The sequence below is a fragment of the Rhinopithecus bieti genome, unplaced genomic scaffold (genome assembly GCF_001698545.2).
Source record: "Rhinopithecus bieti isolate Rb0 unplaced genomic scaffold, ASM169854v2 scaffold_35538, whole genome shotgun sequence".
Classification (NCBI taxonomy): domain Eukaryota; kingdom Metazoa; phylum Chordata; class Mammalia; order Primates; family Cercopithecidae; genus Rhinopithecus; species Rhinopithecus bieti.
In genome coordinates this window covers 2,351,465-2,367,821 of record NW_016815913.1, presented here as the reverse complement: position 1 = coordinate 2,367,821, position 16,357 = coordinate 2,351,465, and the positions used below count along the sequence as shown (strand labels likewise).

Sequence of the window (16,357 nt, the reverse complement as noted above, 5' to 3'; positions counted from 1 at the left end):
TATTATAAATTCTTAATAAAATAAAATACTTTAGTACAATAGCAGATGTAAGTACTAAAACTTTTCTCATGTCTTGCTCACTTTTTTGATTTGTCAGGAATAAGAAACCAAATAAGTTCATTGTAAGGGAGTAATAAATTTATTGTAAAATGTCCATAAATTAAAAATGTTGTATTAAATAACATAATCTCATACCTCTTACCCTTAATCATACAGCATAATTGCTTTGTGTTCGAGTGAGTTCTCAAAAGACTGTTTACTTCTATCTGAAGAAAATATTCGTTCTCTGTTCACCCTTAAATGATAGGAATTTTCTATTCCAGAACAATACTTAGAAATGCTATGTAAGATGAAAAACCAAAGAGAAAAAGTAAAAGACTTCTGAATTGTAAAATGTACTCAGTTGCTCTTGAATTCGGCCTTGATGATCCCATGTAAGCCCTGGCTGCTTTGTCTGTTGCTACTCACTAAATACTCAAGGCTCAAGATACCTGAATTTGCTTTCTCAATTTTTTCCTCTAGTTATGTGATTAGTGAAGCTGATCTGGTTGTTATGGGAGCCAGAAACAAGGTGAAATGAACTTTTTCCTTAATAGTGAAGTGAACAGCTTCTTTTGCGTCCGTTCCCTCTAACTATAAAATCACCTTTGCTATTTTGAGTCCATGTCAGCAGTATTAACTCATTTTCTTAGGTTTTTATGTTTTAGACTCAGAGATCTAACATTTTAAAGGAACTAGAATAATTTTACTGCACAACGACAAGATATATGGATGAAAGATGTTCAAAGTGGTAAATGGGAAGATAAGAAGTCATTATAGGCTTTAGACTTGAACGATATTGAGATATTGATGTGGCCTAAATCCATATTAGCACAGTGGTATGCTTTGCTTTATTTAATTTTTCTTTGGAGAAGGGGTTTAAAGAATCGACACGATGATTGCAAAGATTTTCTCTTATGCCATAGCTGTTCAGTGTTAACATTATCCTACAAACGTTAAATGGAATAAAGTTCCCAAGATGTGCAATTCACGAAATGAAACAGAAAACACAGAAGCAGCCTGCTCTGCTCACTTGTTGCTCTTTAGGTCTCTCTGCAGCCAGTGAAGGAACTCAGATTTATTTTTTGCCTGCACTCATTTTGGTCATGCCATCAGAGCTGATTTAGTGTCGTCTTTGGCCACAATAACTTTTGTGAAAGCCTGGGAACAAAATATTCATAAACTCCTTTACCATATCCTCATAACAGAATGCTGTCAATGATATTGCATTAACTGGCGCTGCCAAATTCCTGTCAAAGAGTTGTTGGAGATAAAAATTGTAATTTGAATTTCTTGCATATTTATATTTATATTTTTAACTAAAAAGCATTTAATACACTTTGGTCATGCATTAATTTCCTTAATAACTCTTTCAACATATATTTCACAGAACACATTCCAGGCAACGCACGGGGCACTTGGGATTCCCTGGTGTCAGGTCTCTGATCTCATACAGCTTATAGTCTATTAGGAGAGACAATAAAACATTGAATGTATGTTCTTCATTTTGTTCCTGAACCACTAAAAATGTTCTTCCTTTCCGAACATGTTTTCTTTGCTTATGTTCTTCTGTATATGTTATAAATATAAAAAGTGCATTCAATGTCAAAACCTATGAAAAAGCCATAACTCTAATCCCATCTTCAGTATGTAAGAAGCAAAGCAATGGAAGACATTTGATAATTTCTAACACTTTTCTCAAGATGTTTGTATTCTTGCTAATATGAAGTTATGGAAGGGTGATAGGGCCTAATAACACAAGATAAAAGATAGCAAAAAACATCTAGCATGTAACAAAAAAATAAGAATTAGTGCTATTTTTTAAAAGATAATTTTCTTGTAGATATGGTGTCTTGCTATGTTGCCCAGGCTGATCTCAGACTCCTGGGTTCAAGCAATCCTCCCCAAAAGATACAATTTTAAAAGACATTATATGGTATTTTTTTTTCCTTTCAAAATGTTTTGAAATTTCAATGGAGAAAAAAATGAAAATGAAATTCTTACACAGTTGTTCTGGAGTATCTTGCATTTACTATCAAAGAGCATATTTTTCTCAGATTGATGATTTTCCCAAAGCAAAGTAACATTGGATAACTGATAGCATAATTTAAAAAATTCAGGAATAAGATTTTACTTTCGTATCTTTCATATATATCTTTTAAAATCATAAGTTGTGTTTTACAGCATGTATTCTTAAGTTATTCAGAAATCATTAAACTCAAATATTAAGGGTTTTCTAGTAAGATCATGTGCCTTAAAGAAAACTCTGCTTTAGCATGTCTTGCTTCATATCTTTCTTACCAAAAGTTTTCCTTGATTTGGTCTAAACAAGTCTGAGGTTTGTCTTTAGTCCATCTCTCAGGATTTGGAATGCTTTCTTATTGACCTTCATTCACATAGCTAAGTCCTGCACACTCTTTAAAGATCATCTCACGTCTTGTCTCACCCTGGAAGCATTCTATGAAGCAAACCCCTCCGTAGATTCTCTTGGATAAATGTCCTCATTATACACACCCTATATTGCATTGTGTTATTACTTTTCCATCTCCTCCTCTAGGCGGTGTCAGGAACACATCCATCTTACTCACCAGTCATACTGTAGCCCCTGACACACAGAAGGTGCTAGGTGATGAATGCACCTGAATGAAGTCACAGGTGCTCTTAGATCTGGATGGTTCCCTGCCTGAATAAATTGCACTGTTTAGGTTAATCTCCTAATAACAGTTTCCTTATGAATCAACATATTAAAACAATTAATGTTGCCAGGATTTGATTGCAGACTTGTTCTGGTACTTCTCTAATCTCATCCAAAGGGAAAGCTCTGTGTTAATTGCATGCCATATATATTTTTACATTTTCATTTTATATATTCTTTCTAAGCAGCAGCATCATAGAAAGAAGAATTATTTCTATTAATTCTAGGCTAATGATGCTGTAATTGTATTGATCGTATATTAGTAGAACAAACATGTTGTATCAATTCAAATGAATGTATTTTAGCAACTGGGTTAAGTTGTTTACATGGTTTATTATATTAAACCTCCAAATACACTTCTGAAGTATGAACTATTTGTTGTTGGTTTTTTCATGAAAAAATCAGAGTCACAGAGGGTTATATAATGTGTTACTCTGTTATATATTGGGGCCAGATTGCAAATCCAGATCTTAACTACAAAAACTTTGCTCTAACCATCACACCGTATTGCCTCCACCCAGACATCATCCTGCCGAACACTGGGTCAACCTGAGAAAACTGAAGCTACTAGCCTAGTTTCGTTGAGCACATGAATTTATTTTATGACTCAGCTCCCCTGTAATGAAAGCTTTGCATTTCAACGTGAAGTTTTCTTTGTTTTCACGTTGTGATGAAGGACTTGATTTCTTCAAAGAGTGTGAAGCCTGCTTTTCCTTTCTTTCTTACTCCACTTTTATGTTTCTGTGTCAGACAAAAATCTTTCAAGTACCATTCTGCAATGGGACAGGTTTAAGGTTTAAGGTTGCTCCCTTGACCAAGCACTCCCATCCCAATGTCAATCATCTAAATCAATAATATCAAAGGAAGGTGGAAACCAAAAGCACGTAGTCATACCCTTAAAACTGATTCTTCCTCTGAGTGTAACATAAAGGCGAGGTATGACTGAGGACATGTCTTAGACTAAGAACTTGTCCTTTGGTTTCTGGCATGATTTTTGCGATGCAGAGTCTGTGGCAGTTAAAATTACTTTCATGTAGTCATTCCTCTTGCCTAATATTTATAAGATTACTAAAGGTGAATGGGAAGCTTAACGCACTTCTTAACTATTTTCTACAGCAAAGACCTTCCCTAGTTTTAAGTACACGATTCACAATATTGTGAAGTAACTAATTAAGAGACAGAGTAGCCTAGATGTTGAATAACAATAAAAAGCAAGAAAATACATTATTCTGTCTAAAAACATTACAATTCAAACTCTCTATAGCTTTTGAAATTTAAGTGAAAAGTAATCTCTACACAGTAAATAGTATAAGAGATATATATGTATGTATGTGTATATATGTGTGTATATATGTGTGTGTATATAAACACATATACAAATACATATATACACATATACAGACATATATATACACATATACATATATATACATTGTCTTTCCCTTTCATGAAGGTGTTTCAGCAGCTTTGCAACATTAGCTTAAACTTTGGAACTAATCTGGGTTTTGTCCCATACATTAATGGGATTGTTGAAGAAGGAGAAAGATCAACATTTGAACAGCCCTCTGCTCATGACCTCCTAACCTTCTGTTTATCCATTGTTGGGGGAATGGAGAAAATATGAAGAGATTCATGTCAATCAGACACTATCCATGGCAAGGTAAACTAAATTGATTTGAAATGTTCCAGACAGCTCTTTAAAGCTCTCTTAATCTCAAGATTCTTGGTTCTGTTTCTTGATTTATTTCAAACCCCTTGATATGGAAGTGAGAAACAAGACTGCTGTCAGAAAGGAGACAGGGGAGGTGGGGGAGAATCTAGGGACACAGGAAACACGTAGGGTGTAGTCTTAATACAACCAAGGGACACCTTGGGTGAGAGTTGGGGTGCATCGCAAGAGTGCTAACCCAGTTAAATAACAAATAGAGCAGACACTGCAGATTGTGTTTTCTTAAAACTGCCTAGAACCATACTTGTCTGTATATCATGGCCTTTATTTTATAAACTCTTTTTTGATAAGTTTATCAAGCCAACAGGTTTTTAATTCAAATTTTATTTGAAAAGGCAATAAATAATCATCTAAATCCAATCTTACAATATGAACTTCATATTAAAAATCAACCAAGAGGCCGGGCGTGGTGGCTCAAGCCTGTAATCCCAGCACTTTGGGAGGCCGAGACGGGTGGATCACAAGGTCAGGAGATCGAGACCATCCTGGCTAACACGGTGAAACCCCGTCTCTACTAAAAAATACAAAAAACTAGCCGGGTGAGGTGGCCGGCGCCTGTAGTCCCAGCTACTCGGGAGGCTGGGGCAGGAGAATGGCGTGAACCCGAAAGGCGGAGCTTGCAGTGAGCTGAGATCCGGCCACTGCACTCCAGTTTGGGCGACAGAGCGAGACTCCGTCTCAAAACAAAAACAAACAAACAAACAAAAAAATCAACCAACAAACAAATTAAAAATACCACTCCTGTTCTTTTTCTACCTGATATCTACATATCTGAGATCTATAGCAAGATGTCATTTTGTGCTTCTGTTAGTAGTTGAGGGACAGTAACATCTCTCTCTACATAGTTTTTGATTTGAAATTACTAACCTTCAAGGTTGTACCCTACCCATCTTTAAAAAAGTCACACAGCTAAGTTAATGATAATGTTGCATCCTTGCTATCTCATAAGGACGTTGGGTTGGTGTTGGGAAACAATGATTCTCTCCTCCTAGATCCAGTGGATTTTGATGTCTGGTCAGCAGCCATGCTAGACCTTTGCACTTGCTACAAATTTGACAGCATAGCTGACCATTTAACCACTGACTGTCTTAGTCTTTTGTTTTTCTCCTTTTTTACTCTTGTTTAATCTGAGATGTGTAAAACATATCTTTCGTATTTTGTTATGCCTGTAGCTGACATACCAGAGTATATATAATTTGGGGAAAATATCTCATGCTATGAACATTTTTTAAAAATAAGTTTGAAAATCTCATGCTGGTCAGGTGCAGTGGCTCACACCTGTAATCCCAGCACTTTGGGAGGCCAAGGCAGGCGGATCATGAGGTCAGGAGTTTGAGAGCAACTTGGCCAACAAAGTGAAACCCCGTCTCTACTAAAAATACAAAAATTAGCTGGGCATGGTGGTGGGTGCCTTTAATCCCAGTTACTCGGGAGGCTGAGACAGGAAAATTGCTTGAACCCAGGAGGCAGAGGTTACAGTGAGCCGAGATCATGCCACTGCACTCCAGACTAAGCAACAGAGCGAGACTCCATCTCAAAAAAAAAAAAAAAAAAAAAAAAGTCATGCTATGGAGACTTTTTCTCATGGACATCAAATAACTCTTAGAGAAGGAGAGCAAAGAGACTACTGGGAGAAACATGAGAGAAAACATCATAGTCCTTATGGTGTTTCCCTTCATAGCTGAGTCATTTATGTAAGTAAAGTTGGTAAAGCCTTTTCCTTAGTTTGGTTTTCTTATTTAACACACTGGGTTATCTGAATGAGATTCAATTACCATGTCCTTTTCCCTTATGCTTCTTCTATGTTTAAACTGCTTTGAAAAGATGCATGTCCTCCAATGTCCCCTCAAATACCACTTTCTCTGAAAAACCTTCCCTTGAATTATACCCCGGTTAAAATTAGTTATTGTTTTCCCTTTTGTATGGTAGAAACATTCCTTTATTAGAAATGTTGATTTTTCCTTTTATTATTTGTTTTCACATTTTGCTTCTCCAGTTGAACATTTTGCCTCTAATATTAACCTCCTCCAAAACATTACTCACAACACTACTAAAGGTTTTTTGTTTTATTTTATTTTTTGGAAAGGCAGATCTAGGAAAAACTTTGCCAGTTATACAACTGAAAATCCCAAGCCCAGGGAAACCCTCAGTTTGGGTCACTGTAAATCTGATCATAAGAGTTCTGTGTTAAGCATTGTAGTGTCTATCACATAAAGTCTAACTGCCACAGCCGTCTTATGTAGATTCTGCGTAAATTTTTCAGTTTTACCTTTCTTAATGCCCACCATCACTACTTAGAGTCTGTATTTCAGCCAAGTGGGAACATTAATAACATTGTTGCAGTATTTCCCCTTCTAGGCCTTTATATCAGGCATCTCTTGAGGTCGGCCCTATTTCTTTGTTCATCTATTGCAATGGGTTTCATCTGGATCATATTAGCATCACCTGGGAAGTTTGTAAACACTACATGGCTGCATATATCCCACTTTCAAACTAGTTAAATCAGAACATCTGGGATGTTCACCGCATCTTTGAAACTTTTTAAGTTTCAAACTCTCCAGATAATTCTAATGTGCAATCAAGGTTGAGCACCACTTAAAATTGTCGATTAAGGTTTCGCCTGTGACTTCAAGCTTCTGTCGATTTCCTTGACTCTCTCAGGTAGAGAAGACAATGGCTCCCAAATGTGTCTGATTATCAAACTTGCCCGGACAGTTTTTAAACATAGCACTTTGCATGCAGAAATTTGTCTTCAATAAGTCCTTGCATTCATGACATCCCATGAAACTTATTTCAAATTTTTCCCATCTTTCTCCTCTCCTCACTGTCCACCCTGCCATTTCCTTACTGTATTATGGCTTCGCAGAACCAGAAGCCATCCTCTCTACCTACTGTATATCCTGCTCATCTCTCAGGACTCTCAGAGCTTTCATTTCTTTATTTTCCCTATCTTCAAAACGAAAGAGTCTGGTGGGAAATCAATATCCTATTTAAAATGGAGGCGTAGACCTGGGGAATGGAAAGACAACCAGGCAGGGAATTATTGATGGCTGTTAATCGGCACATAGAAGGAAAGGGCTCATACATTAACATTTTCCCTGTCCTGGGATAAGTAGCCTAGGGCACAGAGAAAGGAAACCTTTCCATTCCTAGTACATACACAATAGACAGATCTTCTTCCATGTAAGTTTCTGATCATCTAAAGGTATAAGAACTGTGGGGAAAATGTTTTAATGGTATCAAGTAACTCATCTCTCTGTGGTTGAAATAAAATATTATATTAAAAGTGAAAGAACAGGTTGGTTGTGGTGGCTCATTCTTGAAATCACAACACTTTGGGAGGCCGAGGCAAGGCAGATCACTTGAGCCTAGCAGTTGGAGACCAGCTCGGGCAACAAAGCAAAATTCCGTCTCTACAAAGAAAAAACAATTTAGCTGGGCATGGTGGCATGTGCCTGTAGTCCCAGCTACTTGTGAAGCTGAGGTGGGAGGATCACCTGCAGCCAGGCAGGTTGAGGCTGCAGTGAGCCAAGATTGTAGCAGTGCACTCCAGCCTGGGTGACAGAATGAGACCCATCAAATAAATAAAATAGAATAAATAAATAAATAAATAAGGTCTATGAATTGGATATAATGCTCTTTTCTGTTCGTAACCAAGGATGTAGTGTTGGACAACTTATCCTTTGCGTTTCTATTTTCTCTTCCCTAAAATAGGTTGCCTTGTGAAGATGAAATGTGATAATGCAAGTACAAAGCTTAGCATATTTCCTTGCATATTTGCTCATGAAAGAGTGGCTATCTATTGTTTTCTGTTATTATTATTATTACTACTACTACTATTTTTTGTCTGTTCCTGGGCCCCCAATATGAAAGGCTAAGCATATGCAGAAAAATACATGATTCCACTATATACTATGCAGCAGAAATTGTAAGAAAGTGTTAGCTTCATCATTTAACATTTTAATACTTGTTATAAACATTCAACTGTTTCTTGTGGGTTACATTACTATTTTGAATATCAAAAAGAAGTTTCGGCTGGACACGCTGGCTTACATCTGTAAGCCCAGCACTTTGGGAAGCCAAGGCAGGCGGATTGCTTGAGCTCAGGAGTTTGAGACCAGCCTGGGCAACATGGTGCAACCTTGTCTCTGCAAAAAAATAAAAATAAAAAAATTAGCCAGGCATGGTGGTGTGTGTCTGTACTCCCAGCTACTTGGGAGCCTGAGATGGGAGGATCACTTGAGCTCAGGAGGTTGGGGCTTCAGTGAGCCATGATTGCACCACTGCACTTAAGCCTGGGTGACAGAGTGAGACCCTGTCTCCAAAAAAAGAAAAAAGAAAGGAAAAAAGTTTGTTTTTCTTAAGTCTATTGGTATAGTAAGTACTCCAAACTATTTATATTAAGGTGTATATTGTCACCAAAAAAGTATAATATATACTTCATCCCAGCCTTTAATAACTCTTCCCATTATAGGCTTTCAAAGCAACTTACATTGTGTAGTACATACTTGATATTAACTTGCCCATCTGAATGACATTTTAAAATATATTGTAGGCATTCATTATGTATGCCCTTTGAACCTGACTGCTACACCTCAGAATCTTAGCTATACTCATAGAAAGGATTTTCATACGTGAGATTACACTGAGCGATGTGAATTGTGAAATCTGTAGAAGAAAAATATAATGCAGAATTCCTGTAGCTTAGTTTTCTCTCCTGCTGTTCTGTAGAGCATGCTCAATGACTGATTGCTGAACCTCTGCCTTTCTTTTCTCCATGGTTGTGCACACACCTGCTGTTGCTAGGCAGAGGCAACATGGATCACAGAATCCCTAATGCTTTACCCCCGCCTCCTGCTAGGGACCAAACCTCTCAGTGCCTGCCACTCTGTAATGGCAGAAGCAAATGCCTATTCAGTACTTTTCAGACTGGGTCATGAAACTATGACAAGTCATTAGGCATTTAATTTAACACTAGGTTTTTAGAGCTTGGAATTCAATCCGCATGAGTTTCTTTACAGCTAATTAAGTTACATGTAACCACTGTCTTCTAATTCCTATCTGAAAGTGTTTTTTTCTCACAGTTAAATTTGAAATTGTGTGTGTCCAAAACATTGTATAAATTTGTCCTTTCAAACAGCACTGTTTAAGAAGTGACAAGTGTGTCTTATAAAACATAAAACAGCAAATTTTAGTTTTAAATTAGATATAAAAACTTTTATTTGATACTACTTTAAACAAATATTTAAAAATGTATGCTCAAGGAAGTGTACTCTTCTATTCACCTGAGAAAATGTACATAAGCAGCTCTTCCTGATACAGCTTTCATTGAGCAAAAACAAGAATCAAAAACATTAGGCTAGTGATAATATCTTTGATAAACTGCATTGTGTATTGGATACCTTCCCTTGGCCCTCAAATGAATTGCTTTTCAGCATAAAACTGGTACTTCTGACTATGATGATTGACAAGAAAGAAAGTGCTAGCAATAAGATCATTAGGTTTCCATTATTCAGATACAATCATGTAGTTTGTCAGTGACAGAGAAGGCTTTCTCTTGTTTCTGTTGTAAAAATGTTCACATTTATACTTCAGGGTTATTTTCTCTTAGGTCATTATTTAGTGACCCATATTTTCTCTGTCATTCATCACAAAGCACAAGAATTGCCAGCTTTTAGAGTTACGGGCTTAACAGCTTATTCCATTCAACATATTTCCTGGAAAAATACGGAAAGCCAATAGATTGGCTTTCTGTCTTACGGAAGTTTATGAAACTGAAACGTTATAGTTCTCAAGAAACTTTTGTTGATTTTGAGATATAAACTTCTGCTTGAGTTCTCATAAATTACTCATATGAGAGGAAACATTTTTACTTATTCCTCACCGTCATTAATCTTTTACCCTGTTAGGCATAGTCATAATTTTCTAAATAGAGGTTAATTCTTTTGTTTGAATTTTAGAAACAAAGACATACAGTAAAACTCTCTAGGATTGATAATGCCTGTGCTATAATTTGGTGATTTGTGATTCTGAAGCTAAATTCTGAAGCTGTGTGTTTCCAGATGGCTTCTAGGTGGTATAGAACAGGGAAAGCAATCACATAGCTCTATGGTTGTTGTTTCACACCCTATTCCCTTTCTCCTTCGGAGTGTTAGGGAACATGGAGTGGCATGCCCTCTGCATGCACAGAAGGAGCAAACTAAGCCCATCCGACATGGTTCCTTGCTAGCTCCCTTCTTGTTTGTAAAAGCCTGCTGAAAAAAAAAAATTCTTCACAACCCTGATACAGTGTTAAATGATGGACGTTGTTGTTATTTTTCTCCATGCCCTTATCGATGAACAGTGATTTTCCCAGGCAGCTGTGAGACATGAAGCCCTGAAACCTCTTTTTACCCTTTTCTTTATTCTCCTCTTTTTATCTTATTAATTGCCAATTAATAATTGTACTTATTCCTGGGGTACATAGTGATGTTTTGATACATAGAGTGTGTAGTGATCAGCTCAGGCTAATTAGCATATCCACCATCTCAAACACATGGTCCTTCTCTTTGACCACTGGGGTGAAGCTGGAAATCTTGCTGGTAGCTAAGACAGAGAGCACGTGAGGAGGCTAACAGAGGGGATTGGAGCTCCCACCACAGAGATCTTCTGTCTCTAAATGCAATTCCACAAAAGGTGTATTTTCGGTGCCAAAGACTAAGAATGGCAAAATGAGAAGACAGCAAGCCCCAGGCCAAGTTCAAATTTCTTTCAGAAGTTTCCTAAAACCTGGAATTTTGCTCTTGCTTAGATAATAAAATGAGATTTCCAAGAGTCACCTTATTGAAGCCCAGGAAAATATTTCTAACCTTGAGATTTTATGGGAGACTTTCCTAAAATAAAACACCTTAATTGAGTTTCAGTGGAAAATAGGATTTATTCAGGCAAAGAAGTTAGAAAAGGCATATGGGGAAGAAATACTCTGTGCAGATTCATGGAGGCAAAGAAGAGCATGAAACATGGAGGCACATTCAGTGACCTTTCCGTCCTCATTCCAAACCCGTGGCCTCTACCCTCACTTTCTCTCTATTGGGCAAGTGTGGCTGGCTCCTCTGTTGGTGTCAGCTCATATTATCACCTTCTCAGTGAAGACTTCCAGAACATTCCATCCCATTGGTATCCTTTTCTCCCACCCATTATTCCCTTTTATATCACAATTTTATTATCTTTGCAACCTTTATCAAAATCCAAAATAATTTTATTTGTGTGTTTATTATCTATCCTCCTCCACCTGTATCTAAGTGTTATCTTTTCTGATTTGATTATTAGTGCAATTTCAATCCCTGAAACAGTGCTTTGAATATACTAAGTGCAAAATAAATGATCATAAATCAGGGTGGACAGAAGGTGAAATTAGGAAAAAACAGCAAGACTAGGTCATAAAGACCTAGGATCAGCAATGCCAAGGAACCTGGTTTTTATAAAATGCTGTGATATTTAATCATGATTAAATACATAGATCAATATTATCTTCATTATTTTTGGAAACTCCTATTCTTCAAAGAAGAACTCATTGTCTTTCTCTTTAAGTCTGGTCCTTCTATCATCTCTGTTAAAGTAGAAAGCACTCCCAGTTACTTATGTTAGATATCTGAGAGTCATCCTTGATTATTTTATATCCATCATCTCCAAAAGCCTGATGGGGTAGAAGAGAGATAAATGCAAATTGAGAGGTGCTGGCTGATTTCCCTTCTCTTGAATCAGAGCTTGCCTTGACTACCTGCGTGACCCATAGAATGCAACAGAACTGACTTTATTCTTAGGCTCACTGTTTTTTGGGACCGGGTCTCACTCTGTCGTGCAAGCTGGAGTGCATTGGTACAGTCTCGGTTCATAACAACCTCTGTCTCCTGGGCTCAAGTGATCTTCCCACCTCAGCCTCCCAAGTAGCTGGAACCACAGATAACATGCAACCACATGGGGCTAATTTTTGTATCTTTTGTAAAGACAAAGTTTTGCCATGTTGCCCAGGCTGGTCTCAAACTCCTGAGCTCGAGCAATACACTCAACTTGGCATCCCAAAAGGTTGGGATTACAGGATTGCTTTGACTATTTGGGCATTTTGTTCTGTTTTGTTTTTGGTTTCCTATGAATTTTACAATTGCTTTTTCTAATTTTGTGAAAATGACATTGGTGGTTGAATCTGTAGTTGCTTCAGGCAGTAAGATCATTTTTAATTATATTAATTTTGATCTGTGAGCATGGCATGTTTTTCCATTTGTTTATGCCATCTACTATTTCGTCAATGTTTTGTAGTTTTCCTTGTAAAGATCTTTCACCTCCATGGTTAAATATATTCTTAGGTTTTTTTTTTTTTTGTACCTTTTGTAAATGAAATTGCCTTCTTGATTTTGTTCACAGCTAGACTGTTATTGGTGTATAAAAGTGCTACTGATTTTTGCACATTGACTTTGTATATACTGAAATTTTGTTGAATTCATTTATTCAAATCTAAGAGTTTTTTGGTGAAGCCTTTGTGGTTTTCTAGCTGTAAGACATGTCGTCAATGAACAGGGTTAATTTTACTTATTTTCCAATTTGGATACTTTTTATTTTTTTCTCTTGCCTAATTGCTCTTGCTAGGACTTCCAGTACCGTGTTGAATAGGAGGGGTAAAAGTGGCATCCTTGTCTTGTTTTAGTTCTTAACAAGAATGCTGTCAACTTTTCCCAACTCATTATCTCATTGTTTCATTGGTTTGAAATAAAACAATTACCTGTAGCTAGATCCTACTCTTTCTTCATGATGTTAAAACTGGGTCTTAATAAATTCCCCCTCATTTCTCAGGTTAGACTAGTTTTCCCTCTTCTGTATATAGAGCATGTACATTTACCACATTATATTATAATTAATTGTTTTAGGTCTCTCCCATTCATGAGGCTCTGAGTTCCTTGAATCCAAGAACTGAAATCTTTATTTTGCTATTTTCAGCAACTACAGTGACACTGGCACATTAGGTATGAGCTCAATACATGTTTGTGGAATTAATGCTACATTTTTTTTTCTTCAAGCCAAACAACCCATTTGTATAACAGCTTGATGGCAGTTATTCTAATAGATTTTATGTTGAGGAATAACTTGACCATTGGTGGGGAAAAAATAGTAAAGCTTTGCATATAACTTTTGTTGACTGCCTTCTATGCATACAATGAAGGTAAATACTATAAGGGGAAAGAAAAAAGAAATAGTAGATTGCTCCTTTGGAGGTGGGGAAAGGGACATACTACTTAAATAATATTTAGGCAAACATATGCAAAATATAATGATTTTGTTTGCTTTTTAACTATTTTAATGAAAGGCATATTGGATGTAAAATTTGACAAAACAATTTTAATACTGATTGACTGCATTTCATTTTTATCTCTTATACAGTTTGACATTTATCTGGTCAAACAAATATTGCCAAAAATATTATTCACGTAGCATTGATTGTGTGATTAAAGTTCAGATGCCTAGGAAGCTGTAATAGCTCTTAAAATATAACAGATACTGTTGTATTGAAGCATTTTAATTTTTTCTATGTGTTTCTCACCTTCTATCATTTTGGTTTTACTTATGTTTTACCATTTCTTCATTGACTATTGCCAACATGTCTCTGTCTAGTGCTTAAACTCTAGAGGAAGTTTTAATTTTCTCAGCTTCTTGTGTTAAGAAAAAATGATTAATATATCAGGATGTATAAGCAGCATTAGTTTTTGATGTTTCTGTGTGCTGACTGTGTGAACTGAGTGTTTTAGAATCTTGACCAACCATTTTCAGAAAAGACAATGAATGAATATGTAAGAAAGTCTGTTAACCAGGGATATTAGGGGTAAAATTGGTGCTAGTAATAGATTATTTCGAATAGCTAAATTGTAAGTGCCAACATTGTCTTGCTTATAATGTAATAAATTCTGATGAAAATCATTTGGCTAAAAATCTAACACGTTGTGTATCTTCTCATTTTTACACAAAATATAATATACGTAGTTTTTTTCTTAATAACTCAGAGCTTCAGAATAGACCCCAGTTATTATACTTTGACATCTAGTTGTAAGTTTAGGATTTTTAAACACTCATATTAATAGCTTTTTTGGCCTGTATGAAAATTATGGCAGAAATCTATCTTTTTATAGTTTTAAAGTCTTGTCCCTCACTATTTGCCTCTACTTGCTAATGTCAAAGCAGCTGCCATTATTTAGGTACTTATTCTGATCAATTTTGGACTGGGCAAACTGAAAACTACTCCAGGCTGAAGTGTGGGAAAATCAAAATAAAATTCTCTGAGTAAAATATGGGAATTCATTTAGAAATACAATGCATAATATTTAATGCCTGAATATTTTGGATAATATCTTGGATAATTTGTTTTACTTTCTTAAGTTTCAGAGAGATCAAGGTTGCCTAAGAAGCTATTTGTGAGTATTTAAAATGAATCTGTGTGTGTGTGTTTGCGTGTGTATGTGTGTGTACAAAGAGCTTTGATAATATAAAAGGAAATGTTTAGACTCTTGAAAATTAAAGCATAATTAATATAAACAATGAAGAACTACTTCTCTGGAGTTTATTGGAAACTTACAGAAAAGCCAGTTAATTTAACCAAACATTTAACTTTTTTGGAAATTATCAACATAGGAATTCATGAGGGAAGCGCTGCTAACATTTACTGAATAATTTAATTATAAACAAAACATAACTGCAGGTTTTTTCAAGCTCTTGAAAAAGTATTATTATTTGATACTTACATATAAAAGAAAGTATGTGAGATATGTATATGTGTGTGTGTGTGTGTGTGTGTGTGTGTGTAAATAATAAAGCATAATAACAAACAAGCTCCCCGTCCCTGAACCTACCTCCCGAGGTAAAAATATACTAATGTGTTTTTAAAAATAGGCCTAATCTGCTACATTTTAAGAGATCCATTGCATTTTCAAAACACAAGAACTTTCTCACTTTAATGTTTTCACTGGAAACCTGAATAGTCACAGAGGATTAGCCAGCTGTCTTTCTCTGTCGTAGTCTTTCTGAGTGGCCAACCTCTGACTACTGTGCTTTGTTTTGTTCTGTTTTTAATTTTTGTACTGTGGTGAGATACACAAAATACAAAATTTACTATCTTAGCCATTTTGTGTATATAGCCAAGTGACATTAATTGCACTCATATTGTGCAACCATCATTACGATCCACTCTACAACTGTTTTCATCTTGCAAAGCTGGAGGGAAGGGGAAATGAGGAGTTAGTGTTTAATCAGTATAGATATTCAGTCTCTGGCATCCACCATTCTAGTTTCTGCCTTTATAATTTTGACTAATTACCACATATAAATGGAATTATATATTTGACTTTATCTGATTAGCTTATTTCACTTAACCTAATGTCCTCAAAGTTCATCTATGTCGTGACAAATGCCAGATTTTTTCCTTCCTTTTTAAGGCTAAACGATATTCCATTGTATGTATATACCACATTTGCCTATCCAATCATCCACTGAAGGATACTTGGGTTGGTTACTTCCACATTTTAGCTGTGGTGATAACACTACTATAGAAATGAGAATACAAATATTCAGCACTCTACTTTCAATTCTTTTGGGCATACCCCCAGAAGTGGAACTTCTGAATCATATAGTAATTGTATTTTAATTTTTGAGAACCCTCCACAAGTGTTTTTCACAGTGACTTTACCATTTTACTTTCCCACCAACACTGCGTGAGCGTTCCCATTTCTCCACATCCTCACCTACAATTGTTGTCATCTGTTTTTGTAAATAGCGGCCATCCTAATGGGTGTGAGGTTGCATCTCATTGTAGGTTTGATATGCATTTCCCTCATGATCAATGATGTCGAGCCTCTTTGCAAGTGCTTATTGGCTGT

At 36.1% G+C, this 16,357-nt stretch overlaps 1 protein-coding gene across 2 annotated transcripts in view; it reads left to right on the top strand.

The window, feature by feature from the left end:
* TRPC4 (transient receptor potential cation channel subfamily C member 4) overlaps positions 1-16,357 on the top strand; it is a 238,528-nt gene that overhangs the window by 124,075 nt on the left and 98,096 nt on the right. The window lies entirely within an intron of this gene.